The following is an 8,457-nucleotide window of genomic DNA, read 5'->3' on the forward strand; positions in this document are numbered from 1 at the left end:
ACTAGATGCTGGCTGCATGAAGACTGACAATTGAATAATCCCCTGACAACAAAAGTTTTCCATGAGGTGTCTCAAAAGCAAATATCCCTTAATCTAATGTGTGTCTTGGCAGTTATTTATTAGGAGCATATCATGGCAGGAAGAGGGGTATGTTTTGAGTACGTGTTTACCGTGATTGACAGGTGATCAGTCATGGTGGTTGCAGGGTCTATGCCATTGATCAAATTTGGATTCTCACAGTCACCCCATCTCCACAGCACTGTGAAAAAAAAAACGCTCTGGGTTGTTTGCATTTCTTTAAACTAATCACAACCGTCTTGGGCGGCGCTAAGTTCTGGACACAGCGATGGTGGCTCTGCAAAATAGTCTCGGGAAGGAACTTGCTTTGGTGGAACATTTGGACCCCGCAAAAGAAAACACCACAAAAAATATTAAATGAAGTTACCTGTTACCAGACAATACAGTTACGTGAGCTATTTAAATTAGCTGGATGCATGGTGAAACATCATTTGCCCTTACCATTGTATTGCCGTGTGTGTACCAATCGGTCCGAAATGTCCCAGTTAGATAGTAAATGCAGTAAACATATTCCTTGTAAATCTTTATACAATCATTTACTGAAAGAACCAATTGATATTGACATTTTCAGTGTGATGCTTGCTAGCGCTAAGTTTTTTGTTGTTTCCCGTAGCGAAGGGATTTTGAGAACAGCAACACACAAAGAGCAGAAGGTGAGGGGCATAGCCCTGGGCTGCACGATTAATATAATCGCAATCGCAATGTAAAATATTGCATAACCGCAAAAATTATGTGATTTAAGTAAACAAAAAGGTGTGCTGTCTCTGAGCGCACTGCAGTCTCCACATTGTAACACCCTTCAATTTACTGACAGTATTAACAACAGACAAAGTCACCGTGTCTTCAATTCAATCCAATTCAAATTTATTTATAGTATCTAGGGATGCACCGATACCAAGTACAAGTACTTACATTTGGGTACCTGCCGATACCAAGTACCGATATGAGTACTTAATAATACTATTACAGTTCTAACAATGTTTTATTTTCATCAGATATTCTTCACTTTCTGACTGTAACAAAGTAAATGATGCTGTTGATGATATTTTAACATTCAACTTTGTGTTTCCCATAAACAAAGTTTACATACAGTAAATGTAACCTGAAACACATTCAGTGGATTTTAGTACCACACAACATAGTAGTAGGACAACTGAAATGATGTTATCATATGTTAGTGCTAAAGACTAAGCCTTTTTTTGTAGTTTTAGTAGTCTACTTTACTTTTATCATCATTGTTTATCTTGAAATATCTCCGAACTGCTGACATTACTCGACTACCTGCTCAACTGACGAGACGAGAGGTTAGGCGCAGGTATACTCAGTGCTTGGACCAATTCTATTCTCCTTATATATGCTTCCTCTTGGTAATATTATTAGGAAACACTCAATTAACTTTCACTGTTATGCGGATGACACCTAATTATACTTGTCAATCAAACCAGACGAAACCAGTCAGTTAGCTAAACTTCAAGCATGCATTAATGATATAAAATCCTGGATGACCTACAATTTTCTGATGTTAAACTTTAACAAAATCAGAAGTTATTGTGCTAGGCCCTAAACACCTCCGAACCTCATTATCTAAAGATATCACTACTCTGGATGGTATTGCCCTGGCCTCCAGCACTACTGTCAGAAATCTAGGAGTTATTTTTGATCAGGATATATCCTTTAACGCGCATCTAAAACAAACCTCAAGAACAGCCTTTTTTCATCTTCGTAACAGTGACAAAATTAGGAACATCCTGTCTCAAAACGATGCTGAAAAACTAGTCCATGCATACGTTACTTCCAAGTTGGGCTATTGTAATTCGCTACTGTCAGGTTGCTCAAATAAGTCCCTTAAAGGGGTGATAGAATGCAAAACCGATTTTACCCTGTCATAGTTGAGTAACGACGGTTCGGTGGGTAAATAGGACATACATAGAAGCTCAAAGTCCCACTGACACCCCTTTACTATGAAAATCTCATATTTTGAAACTGCCGCTGAAAATGGGCGAATCCCAACAAAGCTGAGTTGCTTACGCAAGCATCTCAAAATCCGGAACCTTAAGAGAACAGTCACGCCCCAATATTTACATAGGCTACACAACTGACCTGAGATCAGGTAGTCTTCTGAATCTAGCTAGGTCACGCAGATCTCTGCTATTCCATTACAAAATTCACTTCTGAAACTTTTTTATGCGAGAAATCAACCATATAAAGCTCAAATATGGGCCGCTTTACGAAAAAGGATGGCTAATTGCAAATTTTCTCCGACTGTGTGTTGGAGTTTAGTGCCGGTGTTGGTGCTGCCTGGGTTGCTACATCGCCACCCTGACCGCAGTGTCAGCGAGCTTGTTACGCCCGCAATATTTTACCGCAGCCTAATGGGTATGTGTGTTGAGTTATTTAAACAAACAATCGGGGAAATAAAGCCTCTTGTCCGCGAGTCTCATTGATAGAGCCGCGGTGAGATGGAGTCCATCAATGAGAGCTAGCTAGCCTCCTCCTAACTCTGACATTCACAAAAATACATTCAATTGAAATCCGAAATCGGACAAGTGTTAGCTAAGCTTTGTAAGACCTTGAGGAACCTGTAATATTCATGCCGTGACAAAATTCAAACTGTAAATATACTTTAGTTATGCAAAAGTGAGCAAGCTGCGATATTTCCCCATTGTAATGAATGGGACATATAGCAAGCAGCTGCTCGTCCTACAAAGACGCCTCGCGTTCATAAAAACGCCTTAAAATCAAATCGGACACAACGGTTAGCTTTATAAGACATTGGGGAATGATGTAATATAAGTGGCGTGACGAAATTCAAACTGTAAATATAATTTAGTTATGGCGACAGTGTAGCTAGCTAGCTGCGGTATTTCCCCATTGTAATGAATGGGACATATAGCAAGCAGCTGCTCGTCCTACAAAGACGCCTCGCGTTCATAAAAACGCCTTAAAATCAAATCGGACACAACGGTTAGCTTTATAAGACATTGGGGAATGATGTTGTATAAGTGGCGTGACGAAATTCAAACTGTAAATATAATTTAGTTATGGCGACAGTGTAGCTAGCTAGCTGCGGTATTTCCCCATTGTAATGAATGGGACATATAGCAAGCAGCTGCTTGTCCTACAAAGACGCCTCGCGTTCATAAAAATGCCTTAAAATCAAATCGGACACAACGGTTAGCTTTATAAGACATTGGGGAATGATGTTATATAAGTGGCGTGACGAAATTCAAACTGTAAATATAATTTAGTTATGGTGACAGTGTAGCTAGCTAGCTAGCTGCGGTATTTCCCCATTGTAATTAATGGGACATATAGCAAGCAGCTGCTGGTCCTACAAAGACGCCTCACGTTCATAAAAATGCCTTAAAATCAAATCGGACACAACGGTTAGCTTTATAAGACATTGGGGAATGATGTTATATAAGTGGCGCGTCCACATACACCAACTGTAAATATAATTTAGTTATGGCGACAGTGTAGCTAGCTAGCTGCGGTATTTCCCCATTGTAATGAATGGGACATATAGCAAGCAGCTGCTGGTCCTACAAAGACGCCTCACATTCATAAAAATGCCTTAAAATCAAATCGGACACAACGGTTAGCTTTATAAGACATTGGGGAATGATGTTATATAAGTGGCGTGACGAAATTCAAACTGTAAATATAATTTAGTTATGGCGACAGTGTAGCGCAAGCAGCGCGGTATTTCCCCATTGTAATGAATGGGACATATAGCAAGCAGCTGCTGGTCCTACAAAGACGCCTCACGTTCATAAAAATGCCTTAAAATCAAATCGGACACAACGGTTAGCTTTATAAGACATTGGGGAATGATGTATAAAAGGTGGCGGACGAAATTCAAACTGTAAATATAATTTAGTTATGGCGACAGTGTAGCTAGCTGCGGTATTTCCCCATTGTAATGAATGGGACATATAGCAAGCAGCTGCTGGTCCTACAAAGACGCCTCGCGTTCATAAAAATGCCTTAAAATCAAATCGGACACAACGGTTAGCTTTATAAGACATTGGGGAATGATGTTATATAAGTGGCGTGACGAAATTCAAACTGTAAATATAATTTAGTTATGGCGACAGTGTAGCTAGCTAGCTGCGGTATTTCCCCATTGTAATGAATGGGACATATTAGCAAGCAGCTGCTGGTCCTACAAAGACGCCTCGCGTTCTTAAAAATGCCTTAAAATCAAATCGGACACAACGGTTAGCTTTATGAAAAATCATAACAAATCAATTTTACTGCAGTTAAGTATTGCGGTTGTTGGCTCAGTTGCCCTCGGGCTACAGCAAAGTGATGTGGAAATAGCAATAGTGGGGAAAAGGTAACAGACCAGTGTGGAAGCTCAATAATCACAGAAGAAAGGAAAGGCAAGCTTCTCTCTATTACATAGATTTAGGAAAGTCAAGTAATCCAAAAAGAAGTCAGATTAGGCCACACGAAAAAGATTTGTGTGATTGGGATTTTCTGTTACATACTGAGTACAATGATTTGACTGCTTTTTAGCCTGAAAGAGGAGCTAATCTCCTTGGGGTTAGCATGCTACTACAGTCTGACAGGCCATACTCCTTGAATACATAATAAATACAAATTGTAATCTTTATATTTCTTCCCCTCACAGTCAGACACATTTCAGATCCCATTTCAACCTTTCCTCTGGGAAGATTGTCTTTTGTTTTTTTCTGAGCAGACACAGTGACAGGCTGATGTCAAAGGCTGTTAAAATTATCCATTTTGGGAGGCTACTAACCTGCTAGCCTACAGTGTTGTTGGCTGTTTATCTTCTTTTACAGGGACATCAAATGGTTTGGCAGCACCACACAGCCTGTAGCTTCAAACTAAATTAAGACTTTCTAGTTAAAACCCATCTTTAGCAAAATGATTTGAGGATTCAGTTTAATCTTCCCACAGCCCACTCGTTGGGTCCCAGCCGAGCTAAAGTAGTGTCTGATAAGCTCTGCTTTCGATCTGCGCTTTCCAGACATTCTCATGTTAAAGGACCATGAAAAGATGTTCTTTTTGACGCAAACGTCACATCATTTTCTGTACATAATATTTTCTAGTGCTTTCTTTGATTGCAGTAGTGCAGAACTACACAATTTGACCATGTCTTTCTTTTGATGTTAGCTTGATTTAGTGTACTTTTTGATTACAGCTTATTTGTAGAATGGCACTTAAAGTGAGGATATGTAACTTTTGAAAGAAGATATGACATGTTTTCTTTTCCAAATAAATAGTTTAATTCATAAGCTTAAAATGCACCCTGTACACTCAGGGGTTTCGCTGCTACAGCTTTACATGCTCCGAGCACTAACATTTCTGAGTCAGTTTCCTGACATTCACTCGTGAATGTTGAAGCTTTTATGTGTCTTAAAAAGACGGTTACCAAGAAGTGGCTAAATTACAAACGTCATCACGCCAAACACTCGTAGTTCAATGACAGCTTAGCTTTCTACTTCTGCCAATTACATTGACGCTTCAAAAATAAAAAAAGTGGTGTTCATTTGTGAAGATTATCTTGCTGAACAAAATGTGTAAGTATCATACACTTTTGATTTCCACAGAGCTTATTTTCTGCAATCATCTAAAATCCAATGGAACAATCTGTGTAGGTAACCAGGGTGATGCTAACTTCCGGGTTGGCCTACGAAAATACGTCATTCCTGCAACACTCTATTCAGAGGTCTGAAACCAAGCTAACGTAATGTTAGGATGTGTGGGGGAAAAATCTCCTTGAACCCTTCATGGTCAAAGAGCCCAAGGCAAACTTTATTGCAAATGTGAGGATTACAGTCAGTAAACCACTTCTGCCACTGTCACTTCTGCTTATGGAAAATTGTGGTCTCAGTGAGGAGAACTTGAGCTTTTCCCTCAGGTGACCACTTAATTAAGGCCTACTCAAACAGGCTAAAGTTATCCATGGTGCCTCTCACAGTTACATGTGTCACACAGCTCTCTTTATTTCCTGTGTATTGCCTCTAAAGTATCTTATTACATCTCATTTGCCATAAATGCATCTGTATTTTATCCATGTTTGGTTAAGAGTCAGTTTGCTTCTTGGTAAATTTGCTACTCGGGGGGGAAGTCTTGAACTTAAAGTATCAGCTCAATTTGAAAGCTGTTATATGCCTCTCAGTTTGTCAAGGAATTTGGAATAAAATATGTTTAATTATAGCAGTGAAAATAAAATTGACCTAAATGTCTCAGTTAAGTACATTGGACTCCCTCACCTTTCTATCTCTGGCTCTCCCTCTCTCATCATCATCCAACAATGTCCTGAATGCCTCAATAAAGTGCTCATAACCTATATTTCTGAGCCAAGTATATCTGTCACACTGTTAATTACCCATATCAGTCTCTCCCTCCCTCTCCCTCTACCTTCTGTCAGTCCCTTATCCAGCTCGGTTGTATTCAAATCAAATTGACATTATCACTAAATATCCCAGTGCTATAACTGTCTTATTTCAGAGCACTGACACCATTCTTGATCATGCTCCGCTCCTCTCTCTCATTCCTCTCCTTTTAAGAGTTCATATTATGCATGAATCAAATTTATATCACCCCCAAATGTCTTACTTAACTGCGTCTGCCACCTTCTTAATCAGGCTCTCACACCTCTCTCATAATCAACCACAGAGTTTCCACATCAGCCAAAACAAGGATAGTGTCTGTTTTATTTGTAAGAAGTAGCACATCCCATCAAATATTAACAACATGCTCACTAGAGAGGAGCGTGAGCCGCTTTGTAGTTGCGACTTGACAACACCAGTGAGGAAATTGTGTTGGAAGGGCCGGTGTTTTCTGTTTGAAGGGGCGGCTTGTAATAAGTGTCTGGGCTCATTACGGTGAGATGAGCTAGTGATGAATCACCAATCACAAAGAGCTGTAGGGTTTGTGGGCCATTTAGCATTTCGATTACATCATCATGTCTGTGTTCAATTCCGACATCTAAGGCAGCTCTGATTTAGTTAAGTACAAAGATAATTGATATCCAGAGAAGATTTTATATGGTCACACAACGTCCATGCTCTAGTTTGTTTATGGCACATGCACAGAATATTTACATGTCCTGCATATAAATACAGAAGAAATAATGCAGAGCTACCTTAAAAACCCTAAAAAGTGCATTTAAACAGATTTTGGGTGGGAGAAGAAGAAGAAGAAGAAGAAGAAGATGAAGAAGGCATGCTTTTTAAAAGCCGGTTGGGGATGCCATGAACAGTGGCGATAATAGTCACATTAATAATGGAACAGTGACTTCAAATGGTAGTCGTAGTAGTTCATGTCATATCAGGGCGCTGCAGGGCGTTACAGGATGTAGTGTGGCCCAGCAGAGCATGGATGGACGTAGCAGGAAGCAGCAGGGTTTAGCAGGACGCAGGATGACATTGCAGGGCACCGCTTAGCTCAGCAGGGAGTGCAGCAGGACCACGGCGACAGCTGCAACCAGGATCTTGGTGCCAACGTTCTCCAAGGAAATACGCTGGGGGAAAAAACATAAGGACTCCGGGGAGTAAACTCCCCAGAAGCTAGGATTAATAACAAGCATTTCTGGAACGGGATGCACACAAATGGTAATAGAAAGGGAGAGGAGAGAGCAGCTCAGTGTGTCAAAGGAAGGAAGTCCCCCGGCAGTCTAGAACTCTAACAGTGTAACTAAGAGAGACAGGTCATAAGGAGAGGTGGCCTGTTCGGGCTTGAAACTCTCCCCCGCCGGATCGGGCTGTGCTGGCCTGCCTCCTTCTACTTTTGTTATATATTATTAATCTAACAATTATGAAGAGAAGCAGGTGGGCCAGTTAGGTGGACACTGCAACTCCTCACTCCCTAACTGTAAGCTTTATCAAATAGGAGAGTTTTAAGTTCATTCTTCAATGTGGTGACAGTTTCTGCCCCCCGAACCCAGATTGGGAGCTGGTTCCATAGGAGAGGAGCCTGATAACTAAAGGCTCTGGCTCCCATTCTACTTTTAGAGACTCTAGGTACCACAAGTAACTCTGCATTCTGGGAGCGCTGTGCTCTAGTGGGACAATAAGGTATTAGGAGCTCTTCTAGATATGATGGTGCTTGACCATTTAGAGCTTTGTAGGTCAGGAGAAGGATTTTAAATTCAATCCTGGATTTTACAGGAAGCCAATGCAGAGAAGCTAATACAGGAGAAATATGATCTCTTTTCTTAGTTCTTGTGAGAACACGTGCTGCAGCATTCTGGATCAGCTGGAGAGTCTTAAGGGACTTATTTCAGCAACCTGACAGTAGGGAATTACAATAGTCCAGCCTGGAAGTAACGAATGCATGGACTAGTTTTTCAGCATCGTTTTGGCAATGTTACGAAGATGGAAAAAGGCTGTTCTTGAGGTTTGT

The sequence above is a fragment of the Perca fluviatilis genome, chromosome 10 (assembly GCF_010015445.1).
Source record: "Perca fluviatilis chromosome 10, GENO_Pfluv_1.0, whole genome shotgun sequence".
Taxonomy (NCBI): domain Eukaryota; kingdom Metazoa; phylum Chordata; class Actinopteri; order Perciformes; family Percidae; genus Perca; species Perca fluviatilis.